Source organism: Pseudorca crassidens, chromosome 7 (assembly GCF_039906515.1).
Source record: "Pseudorca crassidens isolate mPseCra1 chromosome 7, mPseCra1.hap1, whole genome shotgun sequence".
NCBI lineage: Eukaryota > Metazoa > Chordata > Mammalia > Artiodactyla > Delphinidae > Pseudorca > Pseudorca crassidens.
In genome coordinates, this window is record NC_090302.1 from 31198262 (window position 1) to 31216212 (window position 17951).

Genomic DNA, 17951 nt, shown 5'->3' on the forward strand with positions numbered 1-17951 from the left:
GGCAACTGTCTCCTCGGGTCCCAAAACAGGTTTGCTGGGGCGAGGGTGGGGAGGGGCCCACGAAACCCTCTTCCAAGAACAAAGCGGAAGTGGAAGGAAGGTGAGTCTTGGAGGGCTCCAGACTCAGTCTCCTTTGGTGACAGGGTTAGATGGAAGAGACATTTGCTCTATTCAAGAAGGCCAAAAGAACAATAGAGCCATTGTCCCCCTTGCCTCGAATGCCAAAGCGCCAAAGCAATCGTTCGCAAGTGGGGATTCTGGCTACTTGGTAAAGTGAAAGAACTGTCAAGGCGAAGAAAGTCCAGTAAGAGAACCTGAGCCCGCTATGGCGATGGCGCAGTAACCTGAGGCCAGGGGAGATGCTGCCTGAGAGGCTTTGCTGGGTGAGAGGCTTTGCGAGTGAAGTGGAAACTCTTTTTGGTGAGATTGTTCTATGAGCAAAAAACAAGCTAGTGGTTAGGACACATTCAAGAGCTTCCGTTTTCAACCTCCTCCGTGTTTGACCACCCTGTCTTCCCCCCCCCCCACCCCATTTTCTCTCCTACATAAGAAAAGCCATCCCAAGCAGGGAACTCCCTGTAAAGATATTATTACCTCCTGTTTGTTCAGTTTTGGTCCCTCCAGAAAAGGACTACCTTTTGGTCACCCCAGCATTGGTGGGATATAAGACAGCCTACTCTGTGCAAATCTTTTCCAAGCTTTCATTAAAGTTCACCTCTGAGCATTTCCACTATGTACTGCAGACGAGCAGATGCCTTCCTGCTGAACTCTGACTCCTATCCCATTCATCTTCCCAATAATAATGCCAAGTGACACTAGAACAGCAGGACAATTAGATAAAACCCTAGAGCACACCCAGAGGAGAGAAAACAGTGTGTCTAAATACCACCAACAAAAGCAAAGTTTAGGAGAAAAGACATAGAAAAAGGAAGGAAAATAAGGATGAGAAAGGGGAAGGTTTAAAAAGTGCAAGTGCCCTGTTAGTGGTTGGTTCCTTCTCTCCACAGCTCCTTGAAAGGAGTAGAATTGCAGCATCTCTTTGCTTGAAGAACAGTGAGTCTGAGTGTCTACCAGGTAGGGGAGATCAGGTTCTTCTGAAAAACAGCAGAGTCCCTAGAGTGAAGCACTCACAGTTCTTGGGGCTCCTACTTCCATGCCTGTTTTTATCTCAGGCCTTCCCTTGGGCACCAAGCTTCTTGGAAGGCATCCAAGACAGATCAGCTTGTTACCACTTTCCCTTCAGAACAGTGAATAGCATTCACTGGAATTTCAGGGTGTTGGTGTAGGCAGGGCCTTGAGGCAGAAAGCCATTCTCCTTGCCCTGGCATTGTGTAAGCCTGAGATGAGCAAGGGCTCTGAATCCAAGAAGTGGTGGACCTGGAACAGAGAGGTGGGGTGGGGGTGAGTGCAGGTCTCAACTCTGTGGCTCTGTCAGTAAGACAGTACTGAGGCTCTTCCTCCAACAACGGTAACTGTCCAGGGCTATCTGGCCAAGAAGCACTCTCTCCTCTGTCTGAGCCCAGCCTTGGGTAAGGAGGAAAGGCACGCCACTCCCCTCGATGCCCAGGGACACTATCATCACCAACAAGGTCAAGGAGACTTTATAAATTTGGAATTGCAAATTAGGTGGAATCCCTTTATGGTGCCGCTATAAGAGGGTGAACTGCACTTCAGGAAGCGATTTTTACTGCTTGTGGAGAGTGGGGGAAGCACCAGGGACACTAAATAAGATGATGTACATAAAACACTTATCACAGTGCCTATTGCATAGCAACTCTCTGTAACTTTTATTAATTTGGTTGTTAACATTTTCATTATTACGATCTTTTCCCCTTTTTCCTAAGCTTAAACAAATAAAACAGATGAAACCCAGATGCCTTCCAATTTTCCTTGTGGCTTCCTCCGTGGCCCCTCACACATCACCCTGATCACTGATGTATTCAAATCCATGAAATGAAAAGCATGCTATAAAGCTGTGTGGCAGTGTGAATGGTGAATAAGCCCAACTCTCACCCTCCACACTCAGGACCAGAGGCAAGCGGGAGACGGCAAGTGTTTGCAGTAACACACGCCCCCCCAGCACTTTTTGCCACTCACACCTCACAGGGATTAAGGACCCCTCCTGCCTGGCACTCAGCGTCTCTTGCTATAAAGCCCCAGGGACATTGGCTCACCAGGCTGTGTGTTTTCACCTTTTTTTTTTTTTTGCTTTCCTTCTAATTTTAGCCATCTAATGTGTTACTCCTCCTAGGTAATAGAATGCCCGGAGCCAGTTAATATGCACACATCTGCAGATGGTTTTGTTTTGTTTTTAAATTTTATTTATTTATTTTTGGCTGCATTGGGTCTTCGTTGATGCGTGTGGGCTTTCTCTAGTTGTGGTGAGTGGGGGCTACTCTTCGTTGCGGTGCGCGGGCTTCTCATTGTGGTGGCTTCTCTTGTTGTGGAGCATGGGCTCTAGGCATGCAGGCTTCAGTAGTTGTGGCACATGGGCTCAGTAGTTGTGGCTCAGATGGTTTTGAAAGAAATTAATGGTAAGAATATCAAAGGCTGCAGGTATTTTCAATGCTCCTTAAGTTCAGATTTCAGACTTAGCATTCATCCCCCTACCTAGTGGACAACTCCTAAACTTTGCACCTCTCTCCACCAACAAACAAACAGGTCTAATGGCCTCACCTCCTATATCAGCAAAATAACCTAGTATTGTGGCCTGGCTATGTATGAAATTTTTTAGAGAGCTAGCTATTAAATTTTTAAGAGAACTAGCTGTTCAGAATATGGTATCAATACAAAAAATTCAAAATTAATAAAACCCAGTAATAGATATAATGTTTGAACCTAAAACTCTCCCAAACTCTGAATGCTATAGTGATATCTCAGTTCTTAGAAAATCATATGAAAGTAATTCCATTAGGTTAGGTATTGCTGAAATAATATAATAACTCTATGGTGATGCAGTATGTGCATAAGTTGTGCTCTGAATATTGTCTCATAATTACAAGACACAGTGTTTGAATTGCATTCTAACTATAATTTTGGTCATTTTCAAATACCACCCTGAGACAAACAGATTTATAATTTTTCTTCTTGTAAAAATTCCATATATGGTTCACTAAAAATGTTAAGCCACAACTGTAAGGGCTAAACTAGTGATTATTATAAGAATCAAAATGTGTCCAGGTATATCAAAAACTGTCATAAAACTATCCCCATAACCCTTTCCAAGTACTCTTATTGTCATTCTTAACACATCAAGTCCTTTTTTATGTCTAACTTGCCACCACCTAGGTTGGTTTGAGCCATTCAAGGGCAGGGGTTTACTCTTTTTTATGCCCCTGATGCCTCAAGAAAGGAAGCAAGTGGTATACCTTCAGTAAATGTTTAAGGAGTGAATGCATAAATACACAGCCCAAAATAAATTTCTGTGCCTAAAATGTTGACTTTGCAAAAAGACTTCCAAGTTCTGTGACACTTGGTACTCTTCATAGATGAGGAAGTCAAAAGACACAGTTTTTTAAGGTTTTGTGTATGTGATTATCTAAAACTGGAAGTTGGATGAGAAAGGCAAAACAGCTTTCTGGAGATAGTTTTTATCCCCTTGGAAACATATACATCAAGCCCATCCTAGTTTTTCTGGTTCAGAAAGAGAATGCATTTTGGCTCAAAGTGCATTATTATTCAAAGGATAGCTTCGTTCTGGCCAACTTAATCCAGCCAGAATAATGTTCTAATTTATTTAACTTTCGCCCTAAGTAGGATGAAATAGTTGAGGCAATAGTGCTTAGAACTCTTTCTCTTCAAAAGAAATCATTCAAAATGTGAAAAGGACCACCCCCAGGATCTCACCCCCAGCACTCCTGTCATTATTGTCTTGAGTGAACGGAACCAATAAGAAGTCGGTTCTGTTTTCACGGATGGGAATCTAGGGACAGGGAGTGGCTGGGGAGGGGGGAGACTAAATTGGAAAAGGTCTCAGCTCTGCTCACAACTCCCCTGAGCCAGGTGTAGAAGAATGGGGGCACCAGGTGATTGGTATCAGAGTGATCCTTTCTCTTGTATTCATGAACCCAGTAAGAGTTTCTTGAGAATGTGCTCAGGGAGAGAGAAAGATCCCAAGACATAAGCCGCAGTCCCTGACAACCCTGCCTCAGAAGCAACACACCATCACTTCTGCCGCATTCTATCCGTCACACAGACTAGTCCTGCTACTCTCCTCAGATTATCTTTATTTGAGGGTGCCCTATGTTTCTCGCTGGGACCCTGACTGATACAGATTTCAAGAACTTCCTTTCTTATTTATGGACTCATCTCACCCACATTGAACCTAATGCTTGTTACTACTTCATCAGCTCTGATTTCTGGATTCCCCTATATACCATGATTTGTCTTCTGAGTTACTACCTCATATGGCTCAGCCCCCAGGATCTATGTACCTTTGTTGCCGGAAATTCTACCTAGTTCTCCATGTCCTCACAGGTGGGACTCAGGTACTTATCACTGATCCCCCTACTCTCTGGTTCTACCCCTGGTGCCATCCTTGTTATCTCCCCCACATCAGAAGTTGTTAGAATCATGACTCTACCTCCCTTGTACTTCACATATTGTAGACATTCCACTGTTGGCAATTCCTGTCTGCTGACCCTGGCCCAATCCAGGAGAGGTGAGTCTGCCAGAGTCCATCAGTTTCTCTTCTTCAGTCTGTCCTAAGCTGCCAACATGGAATCCTTTGCTCTCAATAATATTAGCGTCTTCATTTTTCTCGTCTTTAAAATGACAGGTCTGAATAAATTACTCAGTCATCACTTATTCATAGTCTAGTTCAGGGGCCAACAAACTTATTCTGTAAAGAACCAGATAGTATATATTTTAGGCTTTGCAGACCATATCTCTGTCGCCACTACTCAACTCTGCAGCCATAGACAGTGCTGAGAATGAGAATGGCTGCATTCCAATTTTTTTCTTTTTTCTACAAAACAGGTGGTGTGCTGATTTGGCCCACAATCTATAGTTTGCCAACCTTGAGGCTAATTCTTCCTTTTCTGCCCTTCACAAGCAATGTGTTGGGTAGAAGGAACCTGAAGAATCCTACTTTCTGTTCTGCCGGTAGGAAAATAATAAAAGCCATGAAATTGGTGCAGGAAACCTTAGTCTGCTGGCAATTTAGGGGCTCCTTGTCAGTGTGGCTTTTACGCTATCTTAAGAATACACTAGAAAATTATTTTTTTCCTTTTCTGTAAAGCAGTTGGCTATGTTTTCCACATGGAACAGTGGCAGCAACAGCAACTACTATTTTTAGCCTAAAACTGACTCGTGCAGCCCTAGAAACTTAATGAGAGGAATATTTTAAAGAAAAATGGGGAAAAAAATAATAGTGTGAGCACAATATTCCTGCCTGTGAAAATAGGGCAGGTAAATATATTCTAATTATGACTAGCACCTTAAGAAAACTGCCTCTCCAAGATCAATAAACTCAACCCCAATAAAACAGAATACCTTCTTATGCAGGTCCCCGTATAGGAGCAATGCCTCTACCGAGTTGAACTTATACAAATTTGGCCACTGGCTGAGCATTTTCACACAGTCAGCCCAAACTTATGAAATTCAGCCTATCTAAAAATTTCACCCCCCCCCCCAAAGCAATGTACAGGTTCAGTGCAATCCCTATCTGTTTGATTGGGCCACAGACTGGGTGGTTAAAACAACAGAAATTTCTTTTCTCACAGTTTTGGAAATCAAGGTGTTGGCAGGTTTATTTCTTCAGATACCGTTATCCTTGGCTTGTAGATGGCCATCTTCTCCTTGGCTTCACATTGTCTTCCCTCTGTACATGTCTGTGTCCAAATTTCCTCTTCTTATAAGGACAACAGTCGTATTGGGTTAGGGCCCACCCTAATGACCTCATTTTAACTTAATTTCTCCTTTAAGCTCCAGTCTCCAAATACAGTCACATTCTGAGGTACTGGGGGTCAGGATTTCAATATGTGAATTTTTAGGTGACACAATATAGGTCATAACACTATCAAAATCCCAGTGGTCTTTTTGTAGATATAGAAAAATCCATCCTAAAATTCATATGGAGTCTCAAGGGACATGAAATAGCCAAAATAACCTTGAAAAAGAACAAAGTTGTAGGTCCCATACTTACTGATTTCAAAACCTACTACAAGCTATAGTAATCAAAACAGTGTGGTACTGGCATAAAGACAGACATATTGCTAATGGAACAGAATAGTGAGCCCAGAAATCCTCACATGTATGGTCAAATGATTTTCAAAAAGGATACCAAGACTACTTACTCAATGGGGAAGGGGAGTCTTTTCAACAAATAGTGTTGGGAAAGCTGGATAGCCATATGCAAAGGTTGGACCCTTACCTTATACCATGTATAAAATAAATTCAAAATGAATCAAAGACTTAAACATAAGATCTAAAATTATAAAACTCTTAGCAGAAAGCAAAGAGGAAAAGTTTCAAGACGCTGGATTTAGCAATGATTTCTTGGATATGACACCAAAAGCACAAGCAACGAAAGAAAAAGTAGATAAACTGCACTACAGCAAACAAAATCTGTACATCAAAGGACACTATCAACAGAATCAAAGGGCAATCCATGAAATGGGAGAAAATATTTACAAATCATATATCTGATAAGAGGTTAATATTCAGGACATATAAAGAACTCCTACAGTTCAACAACAACAACAAAACAACCCAATTCAAAAATGGGCAAAGGACTTGAATAGACATTTCTCCAAGAAAGATATATAACATCCCATGTGCCAATATTTCATATGCCAATATGCACATGAAAAGATGCTCAACATTACTAATTATTTGGGCAATGCAAATCAAAACCACAATGATAAAAATAAGAAGTAACAGATAATAAAATGTGATTTTCATGGAAAAGAAAAAAACAAAACACAATCACACATCACACCCACGAAAATGGCTATTATCAAAAAGAAAAAAAAAAACAGAAAATAACAACTGTTGGTAAGGATGTGGAGAAATTGGAACTCTTGTGCACTATTGGTGGGAATATAAAATGGTGCAGTCACTATGGAAAATAGTATGACAAGTCCTCATAAAATTAAAAATATCAATTACCATATGGTCCAGCAATTCCATTTTTGGGTATATACCTGGGTATGTCATCCTGGATGTATACCTGGGTAACATACCAGGTAAGAGTCATTTATTCACTCTTACTTTTATTTAACCAATATGAATTAAATATTTGGTGCCAGTGTAATCAGAGAATTTGATGTCAAGAATTCCAGATAGTACTCTGAGGAAATTATACCTAATATTCTGACTGTGTATTTATGTTACTTTTAAATTACAAATGTATTTGTTAAATAACAATTCCATGAAAGGAATAAAGGAAATGCCTTGAGGACTTAGTTCAAAACAATCTTAAGGTGTTACTGGAATAATACAGTACAATCACATGAAAATTTTATTTTAACCATCTAACTTTGATGTAGACATGAGTCATGACATAAAGTCACTTGATGAAACTTTTGAAGAATATGTCTCCTAGTCCTTGGATCATCCTATAGCCCTCATAATTGGTAAACAATACATTAACCCAACGAAGTACCTAAACCACTCTTCTGACTGGGAAAACTCGGAAAGATTACTGAACTATATACCACACTATACAAATATCTTCACAAAATGCCAATGATAATTAACATCACCATCGATAGCATCTGCAGATAATCGTCATCGGAATTAGTCATCTTTAGTCTACATTGCTTGGTAAACCAAAGATTCAAAGAGGTTGGCTATCTGTTATTTTGCCTTGCAGTATGCCCCCTTTGACGAGCAATGCTATCCATATTTCTTCCAAGAAACCACCATTCTTCAATTACTAATCCATGTGGAGTTTGGGGTTGAAAAACCTCCCCCACTTCCAAGCATGGGCATAGAATCCCGACCTAGTTAAATCAGAATCTCCCATTGCCCTAGCCTTGTGGTGTCCATACCAGGAGAATTAGGTTAAAATCCAGGACTTTTGCTGACAGGAAAGAAAATGTCTCGGGACTTCCCTGGTGGTCCAGTGGTTAAGACTCTGTCTTCCAATGCAGGGGGTATGGGTTCGATCCCTGGTTGTAGAGTTAAGATCCCACGTGCCTCACGGCCAAAAAGCAAAGCATAAAATAGAAACAATATTGTAACAAATTCCATAAAGACTTAAAAAAGGAAAGAAAGAAAATGTCTCCTTTTACTGGGGATTCTAAGCATTTAAAAACTTTTAAGCCTAGGAATGCCAGGAGAGAGACCTTTACACATTTTTGAATCCTTAAACCTAGCCATGCCTTAAAGTATCACTGGACTTTTCAGTTACTTAATCAATAATTCATTTTTGTTTAAGGCATTTTAAATTAGATTTTCATTCCCTGGCCCCACTGAAAATGTCTTTATGGATACAAGAATTATGGCATCTCTTTAAGTAATAATGACAAACAAGAGGGGAAGCAAGCAAAAGATGGGAATAGTGTTTAAAGGATATCTGGCCACACTGTGACTGACTTTTAGCTCTGAACATTTTAGGTAGCCTTCCACCCATGAACGTATATCTTGTGTGTCCTCTTCCCCTTTTCTGAGTCACCAGATTCCAAGGCTGGCACTCTTCGAGGCTGACATCCACTGCTAGACAGATGGAGCTGAGTGGGGTAAGGCAGAGGCCAGGCAGACTCTGCCAACTCATTTGGCCTCAGGCCCAGCCCTACTCTACAACCACCGCTGCTGTCAATATCTAGCTAAGGCTGCTCTGAGCTCTCCTTACTGTCAGCTTCTCTAGGTTCCAGAAGATGACAGTCGTGTTGGAGACTCCTCGCTCCTCCCAGGTCTGATGGGTACATGTGCCAATCACAGCTTTGCGTGGTCGGACAGGTGTCCCTTGGCACTAAGGCAGGATGAAGCTGCCTGCTATCCCAGAGGCTCCTGCACTGCAGGGGTAGTCAGGGAAAGAAGGTGGAACAGCTGTCACCCCTCTGACTGCCAGGCCGATCTGACTGGCTTGGTGGGAGTTCCCTCCTGCCCCACAGCTCCCAAAGTTGTTCAGTTCACAAGCATCAACTTCCCAGAGAAAGAGGAATGTTCTTGTTTGTCCCTTGCCCCAGGTTCACCTTTTAATCTGCATCCAGAAGTGATCTAAAAGGCAATCTGACCATGTCACTCACTGGTTTAACTCCTCAATGGCTTTCCCTGGCCTGATGTTCAAGGTCCTTCATGATCTTGACAAAGACTTCATACATATCAGCCCCAAATCTTATTACTCACAACACCCCCAAATCTTCTCAGCACCCCACCCTTCCAAGTGTGTCAGGTGTCTCGCCCCCAGTACCTCTTACATACTGTTCTGACTTTCCCCGTCATGGTTGTGTCTGCCTAACTCTAATTTGTCCTTCAAGTGTCAGCTCAGACACTGTCTCATCCAGAAAACTCCTCCGAATCCCCCAGGGTAGGAGGGAGGAAGTAAAATCCTCCTCCTATGGGTTCTCAGAGCACCCTGACTTTACCTCTAGCCCAGCACTTCTCAAACTATATTGTAATTACACATTCATATTTGTGCCTCCCTTTATAACCTGTGAGCAAACTGAAGACAGGAGTTATGTATATATGTATATATTAGATGCTTAGCTTATGTTTGTTGGGCGAATAAATGGCGTATGAATACCTGTGCTTCCCTATTAGAATTAGGTCATCAAATGTCACAGCAAATGCCTGATTCTTAAGGGGTATCTCATCTCAGGAAAAAAATGTTACTGTCTTCTTCTGCTCATGAATAGGAGTGCCTGAGTCAGAGTAAATGTGGATTGTGCTGGTCTGGACGTAGAAGCAGCAGGAGGACTCTTGCCACTGTTTTCCTCCGCTTGTTACTAGGTCTGATAGAAAAGAACTCTTGCCTCTGGAGCATCCCATCACCACCTTCACTGAACTAAATCACTTTTAGCCCTGTGCCCACTCCCCAGACAGCGGCATATCATGGCTGTGCACAGAGCACCAGGAAACGTAGCCCTGCTTTGGCACATCCGTGGTCCCAGTTCCCCCCACATGGCAAGTGGCTGCTGTGCCACCTCATGCCTACATTAATGAGTGTCAGCAGCATTGAGGGCAGTGGACTTCCGTGGCACCTGCAATGTCGGCTCAATGTACCAGTTTTGTCACAGAGATCAGCATCTGTGCCAATGATGGTGGTCAGCAGGAGCAGTTGTGATGTCGAGTCTCCCTCTTCCAGTGTAATGATTTTCCCTGGCCAGCGGCCGGAATTAAATAGGAAAATGGTTGTCTCTATGTGGTAGAGAAGAAGGTCTTTTCATTTATACTTGTGACCGCATTTGATGCACCATTACAAACTGAAGAAGTCGAAGGAACACTGTTGGTTTTTTTCAGTGAGACCATTTTCTCTAAGTTAGTATGGCCTAAGATAACATTAGCAAATCTAGGGACTGTGTTGAAATAGAGCCCAAAACCTTGAGTTCAAATTTTGGTTGTGCTCTTTATTTCTCACTGATATTGAGTAATTTCCTTCTCAGCCTCAGGGTCATTGTCTGTAAAACAGGCACAATAAAGACACACCTTATTGGATTAATACATGAATTAGATAAGATCATGCATAGCAGCGCTCTGCAAACGTGCAGCGTGAGCAGCAGCTACTCTGCACAGCACGGTGCTTTATCCATGGAAGGTATTCAATAAATATCTATTGAATCAAAATATAAGAGGAAGATCTCTACCTTCGTACACAGAACTGAAATGTTGCCAGGATAAACGGATAAACCCTTATTTTCTCCACATGACTCTCCTCAGTTTGGGGGAAAGGGTTGACATTCACCAGATGGTTTGCAGGTGGGTGGAAAAAAAATATACAGGACCTGAGTCTTTATTCTAGCGAAAAAGATGCCTCAAGGTTCTGAAGCAGCAATCACATTTCCTGGTGTCCCCACAGATTCCCACAGTCCCATAAAGTTCTGTGTTATATACACCCTGAGGAAGTTGAGGGGTGAAGAAGCCACAGGGAGTGGTGAGCTGGATTCTGCCTTGACTGCTAGCAGCACAGGGTTTTGCTGGTTGTGAGTGATGGGGGCAGTCACTACTGCCAAGCTACCAATAAAAGTCACTCGCAGCCTCACCACCCAAAAGGAATGGAAAAGGGCTGTTTTAGTTCTCAACAGATGCCTTGCTAGTAGCACCCCAGATGATGGTAGTCATGATTCAAGTGAAGCAGGAATGGGCAAACTCAAAACATCTGTCAGGTAGGCGATGAGAATCATTGAGAATCTATTCTGGGTACAGATGCAGATACAGACCTTTAAGTGAAAGGGTCTGGAGTAGACCAGAGAGTGTGCCCTTCCACAGGAGGCAGCTGATGGCTGTCATGCAGGAAAGGGGCAAAACATTATGGTGCTTTAGTTTTCAAGAGAAGCTACTAATCAGGTTTCTGCATGGAATCTCTGATTTTTTTTAAGTTGAATAAAACTTTTTTGAAAACGCAAACAAAGAAACACTGTGTTGGCCAAGAAGTCACATCTGCAAGCAGGATTCAACCTCCAGGCAGCCAGTGTGCATCTTCTAACGTGGAGCTTCTCTGTCACTCCTCAGAGATCTCTAACTTTATGTGGGGTCATAGACCACACAAAGGCACATGCTAGTGCATGTGGATAGCTGGATGATGTTATAGTCACCAGGAAAATATGAGGGGCATTAGGACCTATAAGAAATGAGCAGTAATACCTTGGGATACAGTCTCTTGTGAAGCAGGGGCAGTAAGGTGAATGAGGGGGTGAATGAAGGCTTTCCTATGCAGACCAAAGAGCTTAGAAGCACTTGTGCATGTATACACACACACACAAGCCTAAGTGTGGATGGCATTACATAGGTAGAAACAAATGCAGCCAACTCAATAAAGTACTGTAGATGAATGGAAAGAGCATTGTGCTAGAAAACATAGACTCCTTAATAACTGCAATTCACCTAGCTTGGTTTGCTCATCTGTACATGGTGATAAAAATAGTGCTTTCTTTGTAAGACTGTTGAAAGGATACAATAAGCTGTTTGGCACCTAGCATAGTGTCTAGCAAATAGTATATTCTATTATTACTATTATTGAAGTTAAGCCCCATGCAGGCATAGACTTTCCCTTTCACACACATTTCATAGCATCTAACAGACTCAGTGTTGGATCCTCACGAAAGTCATCTGCGGTGGGTTGGCCCCATGTGTTTGCAGATTGCTAATGAAGAAAGGGCCACTGGTATTAGCTTGAGAGGACTGGTTTGGAAAATTCAGTTGTACTGCTGCCTCCTGCAGCCTCTCTCATTAGAATTCTTCATTGGAGTGGGGGTGAGGGGCAGCAGGGCACCTCCTCAGTAGAGTGCTCTTTGCCAATAATTGAGTCCTTTCCATAGTGGGAAATTCAGCAGAAAAATGAGACTATCACCACTTTTAAGGTATCTGACATATTTCACTTCCCTACTGCCTGTGCAAGATCTTTATAAAAATGAAGAAACAAACACTTAATGACATTTTGCAAAGGAGTCTGATGTGAGTCTGGAGTCTGATCAGCTCCAGTGGAATAGATGGAGGCTGTATAGGGGCAGTTCTGAATTTGTCAGCCTGTCTGCCTGTCGATTTCAATGTGTGTGTACTCGTACTTCCTGTCAGTCTTCAAGGCCAGTCTACTTGAATGACTGGTTCATGGATGATCTATCATAAATGTCTGCAAATAAAAGATTAAAACAACAGACAATTCCTTACTGGCCACCAGCCATGTGTATTCTTCAAGGGGAACAAACTAGCCCAACAGGCAACAATGGATGTGGTGTCCACTTCTTATGGCCTCTCTTCAGACACCTGAATGATTGCGCTACAAACTATAGGAGTTGCCAATGAGAAGACAGGGTATTATTTTGTGAGAAATAATAGATTTCTTCCTACCTATGTTTTAATAAATATTGAAATTTATGCTTTCCATTCTAGAGGCTACTAGCTCCAATTTAACATATTAATGGAATGCTTCTTTTGGAGAATAGGTGGAAACCTATTGTTATGTGTTGAATTGTGTTGCCCAAAATTCATATGTAGAAATCCCAAACCCCAGTACCTCAGAATGCGACCTTATTTGGAAATAGCATCCTTTCAGGTATAATTAATTAAGATAAGGTCATACTAGAATAGGGTGGGCCCCTAATTAAATATGACTGATGTCCTTATACAAAGGGGAAATTTTGACACAGAGACACTAACACAGAGAGAACACCATGTGTTCTCTTAGGGCAGGAAATGTGCTGCCATAAGCCAAGGAACTACCAGAGTTAGGAGAGAAGCCTGAAACAGATCCTTCCCTAGTGCCTTCAGAGGTAATGTATTATGGCTGTTCTGAAACCTTGATTTCAGACTTCTGGCCTCAGAACTGTGAGACAATATATTTCTGTTGTTCTAAGCCATTCAGTTTATGGTAGTTTGTTATGGCAGTCCTATAAAATAATAAATTGGGTTTTGGTCAATGGGATATAATGGAGAATCTGGATAAATAAAAGGAATTAGTTGAATCTTACTGTAAATTTTCTCCCATAATGCCACAATTTGTATTATTTTGTTACACATTTATGCATTCATGTTGAGGCACCTTCCAACGAAGAACAGTTATTGTGGAAAAAAAAGTTAACAAAATGCGAATGAAAAGAGAACACCAATATCATAGAAGATAGAAGGAAGGACGTATATTAGATACAAGGATTAGTAAAATTTCTGGAACTGAGACTCAAACTTTTCTGAATGTTTCTTGATTGCCTGAGTGAAAAACAAAACATGGAAAGATCACACCATAGAAAAGATAGGAAGCCTACCAGTTTCTCAGAGATACAAAGCTTTGGCTGATACTTTATTATTTTGTAATTTATTACTATTACTTGTATGACTATAGTGGTCAGATGAGCACTAAAATAAAGGGCCAAACAGTAGTTTCTACTTAGAGTGGGAAGCATGGCTCATGCCATCCAACGTGGATTACATATATCCCAGGATGACCTTCTGCTGACTTAGTTATTTCTCAGTAAACTTTTATAACCCATGCCCTGCTAAGTTGGGTATGTAAGTTGCCTGTTCAGTTTCAACAATATTATATTGATTAATTTAATAAGGAGTATTCTTACAAATGTCTAAAAAATGTAGGCAAAATACATTTTACACACAGTGTTAGTATAGAGCATGATAAATTACTTCGTTTTAAATAAAATATCACTATGATCTCTTTATGTAATAATGTTTTAAAAGTCACCACTTTGCCTTCGTGTCAATCTGTGGAAAATGGGAAGAATAAGACCTCATCTGAGTATTTATTTGGATGAATGCTTCCTCTCTCTTGTTCCCGCCAAGGTTTATATAACTGTGCCTGGGCCCACATTGCAATCAGCATGTATTTATGCAGGAGAGGGGGCAGGATGGGGTTAATGACCACTTTATGCACAGGTTTTATAGCATAATGGGGAAGTTTCTTAAACATAGTCTGAAAGGAAATGTAAGGGAGAAGACCTTGAATTTTTCACCATATAGGACCATACTTGGTTCCATAGGAATAGTCCCCTCTGTGTAGCTGCTATGTGCATAGACAGGATAATGTAATTCATTTCTAAAACAAACATTACTGCTAAAGAAACCAATAAAAGGACAGTTCAGACTTTCTACTTCTTATTTTGTCAATTTTAGTAAGTTGAATTTTTATAGTGAAATTTCAATTCACTGACATTTCAAATTTATTGACATAAAACTGTCCACACTATCTTATTTAAGGGTTCAAAATCATTTTTCCTAAGAATTTCAAAGGCATTACTCCATTGGCTTCTGGAACCTCAAAAGTATGCTATAGACCCAGTTTCTGTTCCTTTGTAGGAAATATATTTCCCTGCAATTAAAAAGAAATTGGTGGCTTCCCTGGTGGCGCAGTGGTTGAGAGTCTGCCTGCTAGTGCAGGGGACACGGGTTCAAGCCCTGGTCTGGGAGGATCCCACATGCTGTGGAGCAACTGGGCCTGTGAGCCACAACTACTGAGCCTGCGCGTCTGGAGCTTGTGCTCCACAACAAGAGAGGCCGCGACAGTGAGAGGCCCGCACACCGCGATGAAGAGTGGCCCCCACTCGCCGCAACTAGAGAAAGCCCTTGCACGGAAATGAAGACCCAACACAGCCAAAAATAAATAAATAAATAAATTAATTAAATAATAATAATACTTCATAGGTTTTTAAAATAAAAAAGAGGGGCTTCCCTGGTGGCGCAGTGGTTGAGAGTCTGCCTGCTAATGCAGGGAACATGGGTTCGAGCCCTGGTCTGGGAGGATCCCGCATGCCGCGGAGCGACTAGGCCCGTGAGCCACAACTACTGAGCCTGCGCGTCTGGAGCCTGTGCTCCACAACGGGAGAGGCCGCGATAGTGAGAGGCCCGTGCACTGCGATGAAGAGTGGCCCCCACTTGCCACAACTAGAGAAAGCCCTCGCACAGAAACGAAGACCCAACACAGCAAAAATAAATAAATAAATAAACTCCTACCCCCAACATCTTCTAAAAAAAAAAAGCAGTTTCCCAGGCCCAACCCTTCAGATTCATAAGGCCTGGAGTGGAGCCCGGGATTCTGCCTTTAAAAAAAATAAATAAATAAATAAATAAATAAGAAATTGGTATTTTCTTTAAATTGTTGCCCTGAAACTTGCTATGGGTCTATTGTTTTTAATTATTGAAGTGTAGTGGACTTACAATATTGTGTTAGTTTCAGGTGTATAGCAAAGTGATTCAGTTACGTGTACATGTATGTATTTTTTTCAGATTATTTTCCTTTCTAGGTTATTGGAAGATACTGAATGTAGTTCCCTGTGTTACACAGTAAAACCTTGTTGCTTACCTATTTTATGTATAGTAGTTTGTATCGGTTAATCCCATACTCCTAATTTAATCCCATACACTTCCCCTCTGGTAACCATAAATTTGTTTTCTATGTCTGTAACTCACAGACATAGAAAACAAGCTATGGTTCCTTTTTTTTTTTTTAATACCACTTGTCTCTTGGGGAGACCTTTCTACTTAAAAGTCTGTGTTTTTATTCAGCTATATAAAATGCTCTTTTATCTTTGATTGACTGATCTCATATAAGTACATTTTAGAAATTCTATATAATATTCCATTTTGCTTAAATTTCTTATGCTATTTTTTTCTTTTGATAATAAATTCTAGAATTTCTCAGCTCTTTCAGTTCTATAATTCACTCTAGCTAAATCCATTCTTCCAGTCAGTCCATTGATTTTACTTTTGATTGATTTTACTTAAAATTTTGATATGTCACTAATTTTTAAGATCTCTCACTGGATTCTTTTCATAATTACTTGTGCCTGTATCTCTATAAAAATATTAATTATACATATGTAGAAGTATTTTCTCCATTGTTTTTTCTTTGGTATTAGTTCTTCTTTCGGTTGAGTTTAGTGCCTAACTTTCATGGTAATGTTTTTTCCTCAAATGATTGATGATTTTTGATTGTCTTCATATATAATTGATCATCTATTCATTCATTTTCATATATAATTGATCATCTTTATTCATTCATATATAATTAATCATCTTTACTCATTCATCTATGGATACCCTTGGCATATAGTGCCTGCTTCTTGTGATAATGTTAAAGAAGAAGGATATACTTCAGGATGCAGTATGTCAATAACATTCCTTTTGTGTTTCCCTGGCTACTGGGGTGATGCTATGTCTCTCTAGCCCAGCTATCCACATTTCCTGCTTGAGCCCGTGGATAAATACGTCTTACTCAACCTAAGTTGGTGATGGGACAGGAATCAACCTGTTAGGTAGCTCTGAATGCTCTTCCCCAAGCACCCAGAACTCCTCCAATTCTTTTGCCCATTTTTTCTAATCTTGGAGTACCCCCAGAAACACGAGTCTTCTTCCTCTTGTGTGTTTTGAGCTGCAGTTTTCTCCATCAATTCAGAGCCATATTTTCTTATCTATTTAATTATCTCTAGTCTAGTGACACATTTTCCTGTTTGCCAGAATTCTATATATTTATTAGTTTTCATATAGTATTTCAATTATTCTATGGATTTGGGTAGGAAATCCATACCTATGTCTGAGCTTAGTCTAGTGTCATGGTCCAGCTCCCCAGAAACATATCTTTTAGTGATCCTGACTGTTCTACCCTCACAGTGGAGCAACAATGGAATAATGGCAAATGAAAGTTCCAACATCTAAGAGAAATAAAGCATTCACATTAATTTTAATACATTGTTCTTGAACGGTCCCTTCAAACTACAGCAACATATGCAAAGACTAATTTCTATTATAAAAAGGAAAAGAATTTGTGTGTTTCAATATGTGTTGCTTATTTCACACATTTCTTTGCAGAAGCATAGCAAAGTAGGAATCACTGTATTTCTGTGAGATTTTTAAAAGACTGATCCCAGTAAATATTTGGTTTTTACATTCTTAAGGAGGTATAATTAAAACTAAAATGCACCGATATTAAGGGTTTAGTTCAATGAATTTTGACAGCTGTATACACCCACATAACCATCACCCCAAATCAGATATATGTTTCCATAATCCTCAGAAAGTTCCTTGAGCTCCTTTGCAATCAACCTCAAGCTCCCACCCCACCTTTATAGATTAGTTTCACCCATTCTCAAATCATTGGAATCATTATTTATGACTCTTTTTGCATAATATGATGATTTTGATATTTATCTAAATTATGTGTGTCTTGTAGTTTATTTTTAATTGCTGAATATTATTCAATTGAATGAATATATTGTACTGTGTTTATCCATTTTCTTATTCATGGACAACTGGGTTGTGTCTGGTTTGGAGATATTAAGAAAAAAAGAATTGCTGTGAACAATCTTGTACAAGTCTTTTGTAGACACATATTTTCATTTCTTTTGAGT

The 17951-nt window shown here is 40.6% G+C and overlaps 1 protein-coding gene across 1 annotated transcript in view; it reads right to left on the reverse strand.

Moving 5' to 3' along the window:
- The window catches only part of PLPPR1 (phospholipid phosphatase related 1), a 457833-nt gene that overhangs the window by 263617 nt on the left and 176265 nt on the right, over positions 1 to 17951 (reverse strand). The window lies entirely within an intron of this gene.